Genomic DNA, 16,928 nt, shown 5'->3' with positions numbered 1-16,928 from the left:
TGCAATTTTAATTACCCATTCTTTAAGCCACAAACTGTAGAAAACACATGTTAGATAATTTGGATCAAGTCCCCTAGGGTAGAATAAAATGATTTTGAAAGAATGCAACTTATCCAGGTGTGACTCTTCTCCAGGGCTCATCAGCTCCAGAACTATCTTTGTCTTCAGTGTACTCCTGTTTCTCCCCAAGCTGCCTTCGTTCCCCTTTCCTGCCAGTGAACTCTTATGTTGAAGACTAGCAGGGAATGGTGGTTCATGCCTGTAATTCTAGCACTCTGGGAGGCTGAGATGGGAGGATCCTGTGCGCTCAGGAGTTCAAAACCAGACTAAGCAAGAGTGAGACCCTGACTCTACTAAAAACAGAAAAATTTCCAGGCATCCTGGCAGGCACCTGTAGACCCAGCTCCTTGGAAGGCTGTGGCAGGAAGGTTGCTGGAACCCAGGAGTTTGACATTGCTGAGGTAGGCTGATGCCATGGCACTCTACCCAAGGTGACAGAGTGAAACTCTGTCTCAAAAAAAGAAAAAGAAAGAAAAGAAAGAAAAAACTAGCCCCATTGGCTTCACCTCTGAAGATGTGTCCCCAGCTAGTCTTTCCTCTGTGTTTCTATTTATCTATTTTTAGATAAATCTATTCTATTTATCCGTTTCTCCATTCTGTCATATCTCATCTGGCATTGGACTTGGTTGGTTGTTTCTATACCCACCTCTCACAGTAGATTAGGGGATCCCCAGGAACAAGAGCCTGGGACTTCACTGTCCCAGTAACTGTCCCAGTATCTACTAAACCTGCATGGCACACTCCTTGGTAGGTATTTGTCCACTGCACCTTGTGGGACCTCAGCATTGCCTGCGTGCCCTGCTGGTACCTCTGCACCAACACTTCAGAACCTTGGCTCAGACTCTGTGTCCTGCTTATATTTACTGTCAAACCCGCCTCTGTGGGGCAGAGACAGCGGCATTTCTTTCTGGAACTCTCCCAGCACCTACTTCAGTGCTTTGCTCATGGCTGGTGTTATCAAAAATAAATAATTATCAACAGTAATTATCATTCCCCTGTAGAGGTGTGGAACAACCAGTAACTAAAGTTCCAGGTAGACCAAATGTTTGCAATCCTTTCACTGTTGGTAAACACTAGAATTTTCCAGCATCTCCCCACTTGTGAAGAAGCAAGAAACAACATAGGGGAGACAAACGAAAATAATTCTATGGTTGGGGGTCACCATGACATGAGGAACTGTATTAAGGGGTCGCAGCATTAGGAAGGCTGAGAACCACTGGTAGAGTCTCCTAAGGAGAATTAACTGAAAGGATGACGTAGGGCAGTGGTTCTCAACCTTCCTAAAGCCGTGACCCTTTGATTGTATTTTTGCTACTGTTATGAATCATAATGTAAATATCTGATATGCAGGATGTATTTTCATTGTTACAAAGGGGTCACGACCCACAGGTTGAGAACCGCTGCTCTAAACATTTCAGGGCTTGGTAATGGGAGACAGACCTTCCTTCTGCTCCTATAGTTGGATGCAAATTTCCAGGTATTCTCTAGAGAAAGAATGGAGGTCTTTGGTCCTTTCAAATGGAGAAGTACAATTTGTTTCATAGGTTTCCATCAGCAGCACAAGGTGGGGAAGCTCAGAGCGGCAAAATACCAACCACATAGAAAGCAATTACCTTTCTTTTTTCCTCTAACTTCCAAGACAGGGAAGGAAGTTCATTGATGAGTATTTATTAGCTAATGATAAAAGAGCACTTCAAAAATGAAAATGGCACTCCAACCCTCTACGTTATCCTGATTGCAGAAAATGGGACTGGAGAGCAAGGGTGCCATGTACAGTGTCCCCTGCAATTGGCTTTATGAGCCACTCAGATTCCCTTGTCCCTCCCACAATAATAAGCTGCCTTCACACTCATAGCCCAGAACACATTCTTTGTATGGTTACATAAGTTTCTAAAAATAACAATTTCTTGTGGAAATGCTAAATGATCTTTGGAAATAGTGTCTCGGTGGACTATTAAGTTATTTCACTGTCTATTTTCTTTAACACATTATAATTAAAGATAGAAATCATTTTTTAATGCTTTTCAAACTAGAAGTATATCAGTTTCATGCTTTGGACATGTTTTTTTTATCTTGAGAAACACTAAGGTTTCCCGTAGTCAAAGAAGTTTCACCACAGGCATGAAGTTGAATTTTCTCCTCATTATTGAGATCTAATGAAAAAGAAGAGGCTAATTCAAAGTGTAATTTATTTTTTCTGTCTGTCTAGCTAGGTTTGATAAATGAATTCAAAGCAAAAGAATCTGAGAAATTAGCTGGCAGAATATTTAAAGGAAACCTAATAGCCCATTATTCATTTCTTAAGTTGAGAACTTTAAAACTGAAAGAATCCCAAGAAATAATTTAGCTGATGTCTTTCTAAAATCAAAGAGCTTAGGTGCCTGCCAGAGCCACGTAGCAGGGCTAACTTCCTGTCCTCTGTCCCAAATCACATACTACTAATTGTCATTCACCTTGGCACCCAGTGAATAAACGAGAGAATAAACGGCTGAAATGAAGAAAAGAAAGAATAAAAGTGGCCCAAGCAGAACTTCAGTAATCTTGAAAACATGGAACGCTAAGACATCAAAGTGAGACTACAAAAGACAAAATAATAATAATAAACTTAGAGAAGCCAGGGACAGTTTCTTCAGAAAACTCAGCAACTGATCAAAACTAGACCAAGAGTCAGGAAGTCTTTCTATAGAGTTGACTCTTTGGTGTTTGGGAAAACAGTATTTTTTTAATTGAGGTGAAAGGCACGTAACCTAGAATTAACCATTTTATAGTGAGTAATTTGGTACATTCACAACATCACACAACCACCGCCTCCGTCTAGTTCCAAAACATTTTATCACCCCTAAAGAAAGCCTCGTACCCACTAAGCTCCCACTTCCCCACTCCCATAGCCCCTGGAAATCACTAATCGGCTAGGGAGTTTGTGTGCAAAGGGAATCACACAAGATGGGGCCTTTTGCTTCAGGTTCTGTTCACTCAGCGTCATGCTTCTCAGGTTCATCCATGATGTCACATCTATCAGGACTTTATCCCTTTTCATGGCTGAATAATATTCTGTCGGGTGTGTGCACCACCATTCAGTCACCTCTAAATGATTTGTGGTGACTGTTCATTTTCGGTACTCCCCGAAGTCCCTACCATCAGTTAACACACTCGGAAGAGTCCCCACCCAGAAGGTAGTCATCGCCTGTTCAAAAACATGGGAAGCTGTTTTCATATTGTATCAGATCAACATTAGGACTCTCTTTGCATAACCTGTTATATTCTAGGAAGCGTTTCTAATGACCTTCCAGGGAAGTGAGTACTGTCATCTTCTTTGCTGTGGAGGTGAGCAAACAGGTAGTGAGCTGGAGCAGCTGTCCAGTGTCACTGCTGGGAAATGGCAGAACTAGGACTGGAACCTTCCCTTCCTACCCACTGCACAGCATCTGGGCTCAAACCGGTCTCTATTTTTAGAGTATGTCTGCAACTCAGCACCCCTCCATTTGGGGTACTCTCTGCACACTGCCAGGTCCCACCCACTCCACTCTGCTCTAATAATTGGGGAAATTCCAGGAGGAGTGACAAGGATTCCTACTGGGGAGGGGGCATGAATTAAAGAGGTTCCAGGCAAACCTCCCAAGGAGGATAAGGCTGATACAAGCGCTGAAAAAACTCTCAGAGCAAAGCTGCGGGATACTTAGGAAGTGAGGGGAGAGGTAGAACAGAGCACGGATGAGGTTTGCGTTTGATCTTTAGTGGTAGACTGTGGGTGGATTGTTCCAAATCATAGCCTCAAATAGAGACATTCTGTAAAATAGAGACATTCTGGAACAGTGAATGTTATGATAAGATGAATAATTGAGATAACGGCAATTGTATAAACATTTTAGGAACTCTAATAACACAGGGTGAATTCTTTCCAAAGACACAGTGCTTCAGAGTTTATACAACGCTTTGATACCCATTATCTAAGGGCCTCACAACAGCCTGCAAGTTAGGGCAGATACTATACCCATTTTACGGATGCAGAAATTGATAAGGACAGTTACATCCTGTAGCCACACAGCCAATAAGTCACAAATCCAGGACTCCGATTTCAGCTTTCTAAACTTGCCCATCTTGAGTGCTTGCTGCAGCACCAGACCACCTGAGGTCAACTTTAATGAAAGAACAATTATCCTAAATCAGTTTGCAAAAAGAAAAAAAAAAAAAGTAGCTGAGAAATAACAATTGTTTCAGTCAAGAGAAACACCAAAGCACAGCATTCTGCGCCGCCAATATGGAAGTGAATATGAATTTCTTGGGCTGCTGAAAGGTGGGTGCTTGGCCACCTGTCAAAATGAGATGGGCTGCCCCTCCCCACAGGTGGACTCTAGACCAGACCCCGGCTGTGGAAGGCCCCCCAGCCCACCATCGTGTTCTCCTGCTAATGTCATGGAAGCTCCTTACACATCATGCTCTATAAATGAGAAAGGACTTTAGAGCATCTGATACCCAGCCCAGGATAAAATATAATTGATGGTAACACATGAGGAATGAAGATTTATTTTATATTGGTCTCCCTAAAGAGTAGAAAGCACCTAACACTCTGGGAAGCTGAGGAGGGTGAATTACCTGAGCTCACAGGTTGGAGACCAGCCTGAGCAAAAGCAAAACCTCATCTCTAAAAATAGCTGAGCACTGTGGCAAGTGCCTGTAGTCCCAGGTACTGGGGAGGCAAAGCAAGAGAATTGCTCGAGCCCAAGAGTTTGAGGTTGCTGTGAGCTATGATGCCACAGCACTCTACTGAGGGTGACAAAGTACACGCCTGTCACACACAAACACAAAAATGTAGAAAGCACATATATACAAGTTGAGGTGGGGCTGAGGGCTGGTGTTGTGGGAGGGAGGAAGAAAAATGGCTACTAGTGAAAGTTTCACCCTCTTTGCTAAGGCCTTATCATAATGGAGGAACCTCAGATGCACGGGGCAAAATTACATGACTGAAATCTTAGAAGTCCGTGTGTTTGAGCTCTGGTTGACTTCCTTATTGTCTTTCTAAATGGTTAGGCAAATTTGGAGGTCATGCCTCCCATTCTAGAGCTGGGTGGCCTTGGTAAAACGCAGTGGCCCTTGCACTACTGTGGTGTCTTGTCTTGAAGCCTGAATCTGGAATCAGAAGCCCGAGACTTGAATCCTGGGTCTGGCCTTTATTAGCCACGTGACTTTAACTAGGCATTAAGCAGGCTAACGAGCCTGTGTTTCTTCAAATATGTGCTGAAAATAGTAACACCTACTTCTTGTCTTTGTTAAAGGAATGAAATAAAATAACACCTATTTTTCGAAAGCTTGAAAACTGTAAAATGTCACTGTGATACGATTTCTCTATCTGCTAAAGAAATGCCATTCATTAGCCGGGTGAAAATAATCATCAACATCCTTCCTTGTGTAAATTTACTGCCAGATTTTCTAAGCTGTTTTCACAGGAAAAATGAAGTGGACATTCAAATGGTTACCCAGTAAGACCTGACCATGAAAAGGCTAACTGGGTATGTTCTCGGCAGAGAAGGCAAGGAGGCTTACGTTAAAGTGGTTCTATTTAATATCTCACATGTCACTCATTGTAAATGCAGTTCCAGAGACTGACACATGAGTGCCCTGTTGTTGAAAATCCCATAATGAAGGAGAGAATATGAATTCACCAGTCACCTTCCTGCCCCTAGAAGGGTTTCTATCATTTCATTAAAAAGGAAAAAAACCTCCCCCATACTGCTCAATGTGGTCCCTGGCTCCTGAATAGTCAAGACGTTATTTTCAAACACATTCTTTCCTTGCGTGTCCATCCCCATGGGGCCCTGCTCTAATTCTTGGCCTTCTGAAACCCCATGGCTGCGGCTTCCATCTTACTGAGCAGATTTGCAAACAAAGTCCCTTTGCTGTGTGCACAGAACTGCCCTCCAGAGCTGCAGGCTCGCAGGTCCAGGGACTCAACGCTGAATTTATTTCCTGCATCTTGGACGCGTCCTCAGCACTCTCTGCCCTCCCTTCTTCCCTCCCCCCTCCCTCCTTCCAGTCCCCGCTCCCCACCTCCCCTTCATTCCTAAATCCTGCAGCCATGACAGAAATAAATTAGCTAGAGGTACAGGTCACACCTTGGAGAGCAGTAAACGTTCTGTGGGAAATCAATGGAGAAGATGGGATTCTCAAACAGCTGAAGCAGAAGGAATGATGCATTGATGGCCACACATAAACCAAACAAAGGCGCCTAAGAACAGCCTTCCAGGGAGGGGCCCTGCACTCGCCTTCATTTATTCTAACACCTGAACCCGAGACAGCACAGCAGAAAGAGCCACTCCACGGCCACCTGTGCTTTTTTTGCCCAGGAAGGGCTAAATATTACTGACTGAGTGTTGGTGAAAATGAAAAGTCACGTTCAAGTTGAAAGCCCCTGCAGGACCACAAGCTGAGTGTGTGAGATATATATCAGCTCCAGGAAAACCTTCCCTCTGCAGCTACGGACAGCAAAAGCCAGGGAAGGATGGACTAGATAGTTAACAGAAGAAACGTAATTTCTTTTCTTTTTTTTTTTCTTTTTGGAGTTTTTGGCCAGGGCTGGGTTTGAACTCACCACCTCCAGTATATGGGGCGGGCACCCAACTCCTTTAGCCATAGGCACCGCCCAAGAAATGTAATTTCTAAAGCCATTAAGGGTGATGGGTAGGAAACAAATAGGTTTTAGGATCTGAGGGTCCTGGGTTCCAGTCCTGACTTCACCACTCAGTAGGAAAACTGAGGGAGCCACGTGCGTCAAATGGCAACATGAAACCTGCTTTAGAGAAAATTGTGCCGATTAAGTGAATTATACACATGAACTCCTGGCACCAACTAGGCACTCAATAAATGCTGGCTGCTTTTTCTTCCCTCCCTCTGCCTGATTCTGAGTGGCTTTTTAATTTCTTTTGAGTTCTACAATTTTTCCCACCAGATCTTTCAAAAAAGCAGTCCCAGATGAAAATTTAATCTGACGGGAAAAGCAATGTCTAGCAAAAAAGAGGTGTTCAGGAGGGCTTTTGGTGCCCTCCAATCTCCATTAGCTGCCAGTGCCACCCCAAATAAACAAGTAAAGTGAAAGCAGTGTGTTCGCTCTGCAAACACAGGGTTGAAATAAAATCCCACCCCTAAATACCATATATATAGAAATCCTAAAATTCCCAGGGCTATGTACCCAGAGCCCCCTTTTCTTGCTTTTTTTTTTCTTCCTTCTCAGAACTGCATTTATCGAGTGATCTCCTTTTCTTTTCCTCCTCAGTTTGAACCCCACCTCCTTCCTCTCCCACAGCGGAATTTCAGTAATGGAGCACACACTCACAGGTCACAGACAGCCCTCATAAATCTTCTCGTACAGTGACATCTTTCATGACCTCAAGTTTTAAAAATTTTAATTGTGGTTAAATATGCATAAAATTTCCAGCTGAACCAGGAATTGTGCGGTTCCGTGGCAGTAAGTAGCTTCGCACTGCTGCACGTTACCAATACCGTCTCTGGAGCACTTCCATCTTCCCCCACGGAAACTCTCCATCTGATCAGACTCTCCGTCTCCCCCCTTGTCACAGCCCTTGGCACCCGCCAGTCTACTTTTTGTTTCTATAAATCATACTACTCTAGGTTCCTCACATAAGTGAAATCCCACAATATTTATTCTTTATACCTGGTCCAGCTCACCAAGCACGACGTCCACAAGGTTCACCTGTGTTGCACCATGTGGCAGAATTTGCTTCCTTTTTAATACTGAATGAGTTTCCATCGTGTGGTCTGCCTCCTTCTGCTCATCTATCCATCCATGGATGGACACTTGAGTTGCTTCTACCTCTTGGCCACTGTAAATAATGTTGCCATGAACTTGAGGGAAGGGTGCAACTATGTCTTTAAGACCCTGCTTTCAACTCTTTGGGAATGGATGCTGAATTTCGGGATAATATGGTAATTTTATTTTTATGTTTTTGAGAATCGTTGTACTGTTCTCCATAGCAGCTTTACCATGTCATCTTCCCACCAACAGAGAGAATGCTGTGAGCAAAAGTCCCAGTCCTTCCATGTCCTTGCCAGCCCTTATTACTTTCTAGGTTCTGTTTGTTTTCGAAAGTGGCCATCCTGAGAAGTGTGGTGATTCTAAGGGTCTCTTAGAGAATGGGGAACATATATGTGTGTCACCAAGTTACTTGCTAACCTCAACTATTACCCATTTCTCCTTGCAAACAGGAGCATCTTATGGTCAACCAAATTCTGCTTTGGCTACAATTTCTATCTAGAGCAGCATAGGTTACGACCCACAGGATCTGTATCAAAGGGTTACAGCATTGAGAGGGTTGAGAACCACTGATCTAGAGTCTCTATCTCTTCCAAGTCTTCCATCTTTCTTTAAATCAGAAAATGTAGAGTTTATTTGGACAACTAAGGAGTTTCAGTCCTCTGACCTAAAGCAGTTGGCCTAGCTCAGTTAGTCATGCCACACTCCAGCTTAGTACCTGGAACTTTCCAAACAGAAAAGGCAAAACTGCTAGAACCTAACGGGAAACACCAACGTAACAGCCAGGATGATAAAGGTAAAAATCCATATTGATATAGCAGGCTTAACTTTTAAGAAACAATTTCTCTTTTTTTAACTTTATGAATTTAATTTTATTATGGTAAGAACACCAAACATGAGGTCTACCCTCTTAACAAATTTTTATGTGTGCCATACCATATTGTTGACGACAGGTGCGATGTCAAATAGCAGATCTGATCACCCCACCTGAGAACATCCTTACTGACCATTTCAGATGCGGAAACTGAGGCACAGTGAATTGAAATAATTCGCCCAATGTCATACAGCTTACTAATTCCAGGGTTGGGATGCCAGCCCCAGTCATCTCACTCCAAATCCTGTTTTCGTGCTGCCTGTATTACCTAAAGATTGCTGAGCTCTTCACTCTAAAACTGCAAAACTTATAAGAACCTATTTGTAAAAAATGAACAAAAAAGAACCGTAAATTGGATTTGCTGTGCAAGTGCAGAGGTTCCCTGAGGCAGGCAGTGCACACGGCAAACCAAACTGTAACACTCCATGGGACGGGACTTGCCCAACTCTGGGCGATACACAATAATAGATCCTGAATTAGGCGAGACATGGGCATGACCCATCAAAGAGACTTAGTCTGTTAGACATCAGCAGTCCTTTTCACCTACAGTGTTCCTTGAAGGCCTTTCAATTGCACATGGCATCCTCAGTTGGATGGCAAGACCCGTCTTGCCCCAGCACATACCTTCTTCTCCTATCAGGACAGCTTTCCTCCTCTTTAAACTTTCTTGTGACCTTTGAATGAGATGCACACCATGGAATACCATGCAGCCCTAAAAAAAGGTGGAGCCTTTACCTCTTTTATGTTTACATGGAGGGACCTGGAACGTATTCTCCTGAGTAAAGTATCTCGAGAATAGAGGAAAAAAGTATCCAATGTACTCAGTACTTCTATGAAACCTACTTATATTTACTCACACTTTGTTATGAAAGATAGAACACAACTATAGCCCAGGATAAAGGAGAGAAATGGAGTGGGAAGGGTGGGGTGGGGGGAGGTTTAATAGAGGGAGGGCAAAAGGCGGGTCCACACCTATGGAGCACATTACAAGGGTACAAGCCGAATCTGTCAAGTGTAGAACATAAATGTCTTAACACAATAATCAAGTAAATGAGGCGAAAGCTATGTTGATTGGTTTGATGTAACCACATCAGATTGTATAAAAAAACCCAACACACTGTACCCCACTCATGCATAACTGTATTCATGACCTATGTGTATTTGACTTAATAAAAAAACAAAGAGAGATAATGTCGATAAAGCATAAAGCTAGCACCCAGTGCATAACAGCGGCTCAGTAAACCACCTTCCTGCCCCTGCGGTGGCAGTCCCTTCACAGCACAGACAAGAAGGAGAAGGCCAGGGAGAAGCACGGGAAAGGGAACTGTGAACTAAGAGTTTAAGAATTTAAGAACTTTAAGTAGACACTTAAAATCCTGTACCATCCACCACTGCCCCTGAAGTGCGCCTCACACCCTGCACTAACAGACCCGCTCTGCCAATCTGTGTTGAAGTCCTCTGCGCACTCCCATGTACCATGGACTTGGCAAGGTGTCACAGAACATGCTCTGAGGAACCAGCCCCTCATTCTATGGTTTTGCGGCCCCGTGCCTGCAAACTTACAGTTCTCACTCCTCAATACAGAGAACACTCAACTATAAATAACTGATTTGGTCAGAAGCAGGCCCTGAGCTTAAGAGGATCTTTCTAAAGCAATGCTGCATGTAAGCCCAGCAGCTTCAGAGCCCAGACACCCAGTGTACCTGAGCAGCTAGGTTGGTACTGGTCAGAAGGGCCCCCACACCCCCAAATCTTGACAGCCCTAAGTCCTGTCTGCACAGGTGCCTTTGCTAATTTTTTAATACCCACTGGACCTATAAATCTGGAATGATCTCTGAGTCTCACCACCCTTCCCTTCATTGGTCTTCACCATGTCCAACAATCCTGCTCAAGGGCAGCTGAAGGTCACCAAAGACAATTAGATTTGAATCACAGATGGGTGGTTATCTCAGACACGTCTGTCTGGATAACCTTCCCTCCAGCCTCTCCGAGGGGCGAGAGAAAAGGAACTAAGACTTTTACTTTAGTTATCTGAGCCCCTTAGCCCAGTTTTTGTATTTTCAATGAATATGCCTTAAGTCCTACTCATCTGATGATGTTATTGACACAACTACCCTGAAGATCTGGGGGTGTTGCTGAGAGTTGATTGGGATTCATAGTGAGAGTAACTTATGCTTACCTGGAGTTATACAGCATAGTAGCAGCAAGGCCAGGACTCATAGAGACGTATAAGGGTTTAGTCTGTGCAAAGTACAATGCTAAGTATTCTACTTACATCGCCTCCTAGCAACCCACGGTATTCCCCTTCTACACAGGAGGAAAAGAGGTGCACAGCAAAGCCCATGTGTTCAATCGCTGCACCCTATGCCACACATTTGGGAGTTCCACAGATAGGATTCAAACCCAAGTCCCCAGCTCCCTGAGTGTGACTCACGGGTGACATACATAACTTCTCCAGCCTGAGTTTTCTCCTTCATGATGTGACTAACAATATCTATGGCCCCTGCCCCACTGCACACTTTCACCTTGATGAATCATGGGACTCCTCCTGGTATTTCCACTCCACCTCAGTAACCAGAGAGCCAGGATGGTCTAGAATTTCAGATCTTGAGTTGGGCAACCTGAGTTCCCATCCGGCCTGGATCTGACCTTAGGCAGCAAGTCATTCAATCTCTCAGTTTCATCATTTGTCAAATGAAAACGACAACGCTGCTTCGATCTATTTTAATAGTGTTGAAAATAAGATCAAAGGAAAGGTGTGGAAGCGCCCTGAAAAGTTCCCAGGACTTCTCAGGTTTAAGATAACAGTAACAGATTTAGTTTGAGACATCACTACAGGGAATAAACGCCTTTGTCCAAAACTTCAAAGTGAACAGGGAAACTGAGTCCCAGATACGGAAACTGACTCCAGATCGTTCCTGTTCTTGTGTAGATAGAGACTTGGACAGGATCTTGAGGGATCTGTCAGGCACAGCACCAGGCTTGACAAGAAAACAAGAATATGATACCTGCCCTCCCCCAAGTCCTATGGGTAAGCTGTGGGCGGGACACAAAAATGCTCAGAAAGCGTAAGACAAGAAAAACTCTAGGAAGCTCATGATATAAATTTTTTTAATGTGATATCAGACTTTGTTTCTCCCACTCATTTTCCTGTGTCACCATCTAAATTTTATCCAGATGTGAACATGAAGAGGCCCACCTTCTGCTTATTCTCTGCTCCTTAGCATACCCATCGGTTTCCCTTTGTGCCTCAAAGGTTTCAGTGCTATTCTTTAAGACACAGACAGTGAAGGGAGAACCGAGCTGGGAGGGGGCAGACAGAGGTGAGGTAACAGGAAACAGATACAGAATGCTCCAGAATATCCACCTCCTCTCCATCAACTCAGAGCCAAGGCGATGGTAAGTCCCTGACGCTAGATAGATACTCTCAGCCTTGCAAAACCTTCCAAGGGGCAGGATCCCAGAGCCCAAACTGCAAGTGACACGTGCACACACACTTTGGAGCGGGCTGTGCTCCCCCACCCCCAAAAGGGCTTGTTGTTTCAATTAAACTCATCAAGATCCACGCCACATGTTAAGGAAGAAAGAAAAAAGCCAGAATGAGACTGAATTACTTGGGCAAGCTCCTTGGGGATTGATCTATATCGAATAAACTGCTATCTGCGCATGGGGAGAAGCTTTTACTTATGAAAAACAGAGGCAGGTGCAGAAAAGCAGCATTTGGTACTAAATCAAAGCCCTGGGAGCAGAAGGAAGTGGATTTAGACACATCCACTTAGCTCCTCTCCTGATATCTAACTCACAGGGTGGGGAGCAGATCACAGCCCTGGCTGGTCTGGCCCTTGCTTCTTGGTCTCCCCTGAGGTCCTGGCCCACTTTGCTCACAGCTTCAGCTGCCCAGTAAGAACAGATGGACAGAAGTTAAAGAGCAAGGTCAGTTCATCGGCTAAGTCTCATTTCACACCCTGCCCCACCTCTATCATCCCTTTCTGGGACATAAAGATGGAGAAGGCAGGGCAGGGTGCCGCTGCATTTGATTCTGGCTGAAACTAGGGGGGTTTCATTTACATCCCCTGAATAGCTGGCCAGTCTGATTTACACATTGATAATATGTGAAGCTTTGTATTCCGGCAAATATTTAATCCCTGACCGATCAATAATCCTGGCCTGGCTATTCTTTTTTGAAAAGAAATAAATCCCCTTTTACTCTTAAAATTCTTGAATAAAATTAAACTGCCTCAGCCCAGGATGCACTGTTTCTGCACGCAGCCATGTGGTTTCATAACCTCAGTTTTCAGAGGGTTTTAAAGGGGCCGCCTTTGCTAGCTTGATTTTTCTGAAATCCTATCACCTCTCTAATGAGTTTAATGTGTTATCAGCTGATATTATAAGATAGTCCTTTAAAGTCTGATCTACTTTTTTTAAAATAAAAAGCAAAATTATTAACCTGAACTAAATCAGTGAATATATAACACGCAGTATATTTTACATTCTTTTGCTTATATTATTCATGACGGCCTTGATTTAAATTCTTTATTACAAACCCTGTTTCTGCTTTTCTATATACTATTTCCCTCCAAAACAACATTTAAAAAAGAAAAAAAACTATTCCTACATAGATTCTAAAAATGCTGCACCCCTCTCTTAGAATTAGAAGTGAATATTTTGAAAGATAAACATTAAACATGGAAAGAGATGGCTTTCTTCTCTATAAGGAGCTGACAATACAGCCTCAAAGCTCACCAAAAGTTCCAAAACAACGACCACGAAAAAACAAACTCCCTTTCATCTTTGGCAGTAACAAAAGCAATAACTTTCACCAAATCAGCCCAAGCCAAGAATTAATAGAACACAGAACACATCCACATTCAAACCCTTACGGCTACATCAGCTTACCACAATATTTGTTTGAAAAACACATAATTTGTGGTAGAGAGAGAGAACCTCTCATACAAAAAGAGGTTCTTTCAAATGCAAATTAACTAAAAGACATATTTTCCCTATGTTTGGGAAAATCACTCTAACATACGAAAAACAGTTTTTGTGTGGAATAAAATTGGTGTACACCCACCAGTTGAAAAGGCAATTACATTTGCTGCAGATTACCTTAACAGTTAAGAAAAGTTAACTCCTGCTTCCACAAGTCTTTAAAGACTTTATTAGCATTTACTGACCTAAGTAGTCTTCAGCTCCCAGGTAGCAAAGTTTCTTTTCTTCTCCACTGAAATGCTCATATGGAGACTGAAGGACACTGCATTACTCAACTGATCGGAAAAGAATATTGTTTCCATTCTTCTGGCATAAAGAAGACAGAAGGAAAAAGAAAGAGAAAGAAAGGAAAAAAGGAAAAGAAGGAAAGAGAAAGAAAAAAGAAAGAAAGAAAGAAAGAAAGAAAGAAAGAAAGAAAGAAAGAAAGAAAGAAAGAAAGAAAGAAAGAAAGAAAGAAAAGGAAGGGAAAGAAAAGGAGAGAAAGAAAAAGAAAGCAAGGCAAAATGCAGTCTAATCATCGAGTATTCTTCCTGGTGGGAAAAAAAAAAGTAAATCCAGTATTCTGGAACGAGTTCAAACATAGCTTGACAGGCTCCAGGAGAATTTACACTGAGCATGCTTAGCCCAGCACGGCTTGCATGAGACACTCTTAATGAATATTACTTCCTTCCCACTGGCTATTCCTGCTGGAAGTCCACACCCACCCCCTTTCAGAAGTCAGGAATTTAGCTTCAGCCAAAGTCCAGAAAACACGCTTATGCCGAGACAAGGCCTCACCGATCCATAAACTTTCAGGTTGCGACCTGCAGGTCAGTTTGACAAATAGAACATAGGAGTGAATTTTTTTTCTGCCCTTGGTAATGTTCCCAGCTTTGTGCCTGTCCTAAACTGCAGTTGCCCTGGAGGAAAAAAAAAAAAATAGCTTTCTTTCTTAAAAAACTGACGTCCTAAACAGGCCTTCCCTGATCAAGCTTCCAAACCCTGATCAAAATAAGGGTCATGTGCATATTAAAACAGAACACCATGATTTGTAGCTTCTGGATAAAACTTAAAAGTCCTACTCAAAACATATCCTTTTTAATAACTTCCATTAACATCTCTGTAAAGTGCTACATTCCACTGTACACTCTGAAAATACTCAGTTTGAGCCTGCTATGCTGTCTAAACAGAGGACTGGTATACATTTAGGCGACTCCAAAAACTGATTTTCTTTTGCAAACAATGCTTTCTCTTTCCCTAAATCATTCTGTCATGTTTAATGACAGGAGACCTGAAATTCTGGAAATTTAAAAATAGATTATGTTTGCGACAGTCTGAAAAGATTCTTGCTCTGCCAAAAGAAAAAAAAAGTTGGGGGGTGGGGGGAAGGGTGGAGGAGAAGCAAGGAAAGGCCTGATGCAGACAGCATAGTAATGGAAGGGCATTCAAATAACAATAATATAAAGAACTGCCTAAAAAAATAATAATACATCTTTCGTTGTCCATTTGATTTTTCCAGGGTGCCTTTTATGTGTATCAAATTACAAATTATATGTCTTATTAAATACTCAAAGTGTTATTTACTTAGACACACATGAACACGAACGTGTGTGCATGCATGTACGCACAGACACACACACCCACTCACCCCAATTTGTGTATAAAAAGAAATGTCCCAGAGTATCAAAAGGCAATAGAAATTCTCTAAGTGTACAAGAAATATTGTATGCCTGGTCTCGAATACAAAGCCTGCCTAGCCAGCATTGATTCCTTGGATTAATAAAAGGTACTTCTGTGACCCTGATAAGTAAATCTATCGCCTACCCATGCATGCAACACTTTAGCGGCCACTGCGCAGCTGCTATGATAGGTTTCCCTTATTGAGGCTCCTTGTATCATAAAATATTTCCTTGCCTGCCATTGAATAAATAAAATTTCTCAGACATATTTTCCTTCCTATCATTATAAGGTTTCTGGAGAGTTTAGGGGTGGGGGGGTGTTTTGTTTGTTTCTCGACTTTGCCTATGGGAAAAATAAAACTTCGCCCCTTGCTCTAAGTGTGTTTATTTTTCCTATTACAAGAGCAAACTACGTTTGTAGCAGTTAGATGAAGGTGCACAAGAGAAGTCGGGTTTTGAAAGCTAAGAAATACTCATGGCCTCGTGTAAGGTGAGTGTAAAATAAGAAAGACGTGTATTTATTTGACTCAAAGAGACCACGTGGAGGTTGGGGAGGACCCACAGCCCAAAAGGCAGGAGCCTCCCCTGTGGGTGGCCTTACCTCCCTCCCTGTCCACAGGAGGCAATGTGCTCCTTTTATCACTTACCCCTGGATCTAAGGGTGCTGTTCACAGAAATGGTGGGGCCTGAGTAGTGTCACCCCTTGTCCACCTTCAATCTTAAAACCATTGTAGATGTATGTGAAGCTGAGGGTCTTTATAGTGTTGTCACACTTATTCAGTTAACAAATAATTGCTGGGCTCCTACTCTGACACTCATTTGGGCACTGGAAATTGGGTAGTGTCTAAGATGGACAGAAGTTTCTGCCCTCAGGGAGTTTAGGGTGAAAATATAAAATAAAAAAGACATAAATAAGTAAGTTACCAATGCATTTCCAAACTGTGATTAAGTGCCAAGAAAGAAATAAAATGGAAACTCTGAGAAAGAAGGTCATGGAAAACAGGCCCTGTGTGTTGCGGGCTGAGAGCCACAGAATCAGGAAAATGGGAGACATGTTTGGGAAAATGATTAGTAACCAACCCAATGAGTGTTAAAGAGAAAAATGTGTTCCAAGGCTGAATTAAGGTTTGGAATGCAAGATGAAGGTATTTAGACAAAGATATTTAGATTTAATATGGTATATAATGGGAAGGTATCCTGGGCCTTTGAGAAGAATTAATAAGACTCAAAGTATTCTTTTAAAAGACTGAAATATTAGCAGAATAGAGCAATTTGTAGGCTAGGTTGGGGATGAGAATGAAAGACCAAAGCTTTCGTAATAAACAGATTGGGGGTTGGGGAGAACACCTGATCTAGGACTGAGCAAACAGGGATGGAGAGAAGGAAGCTATCCTACGGGAGGTACTATTGGGGCAGAAGGGGCTTTGCTAACCAACTGGATGTGCAGGTGGGACGACTAACGGGGAACTCCAAGATTAGTGCTCTCTATACATCTGGAGAATGATGGTGCCTTGACTAAAAATTGGTATATCCAGAGAAAGAAAAGAGTATCTGGCACAGAGCAAGCTCAAATATTTACTGG

General features: G+C 42.7%; 1 long non-coding RNA gene across 2 annotated transcripts in view; it reads right to left on the bottom strand.

The window, feature by feature from the left end:
• LOC111727477 overlaps positions 1-14,012 on the bottom strand; it is a 174,728-nt gene extending 160,716 nt beyond the window's left edge. For both annotated transcript variants that reach the window (XR_002775032.1, XR_002775033.1), the window contains exon 1: positions 13,874-14,012. This is a non-coding gene — a long non-coding RNA (uncharacterized LOC111727477). The remainder of the gene's footprint in view (positions 1-13,873) is intronic.
• Positions 14,013-16,928: the final 2,916 nt, after the last annotated feature.

This window comes from Otolemur garnettii, unplaced genomic scaffold (assembly GCF_000181295.1).
Source record: "Otolemur garnettii isolate 467f Iridium unplaced genomic scaffold, OtoGar3 scaffold00108, whole genome shotgun sequence".
Taxonomy (NCBI): Eukaryota; Metazoa; Chordata; class Mammalia; order Primates; family Galagidae; genus Otolemur; species Otolemur garnettii.
Note: the sequence above shows the minus strand (reverse complement) of the source record. Positions and strands in the feature narration are given on the sequence as shown.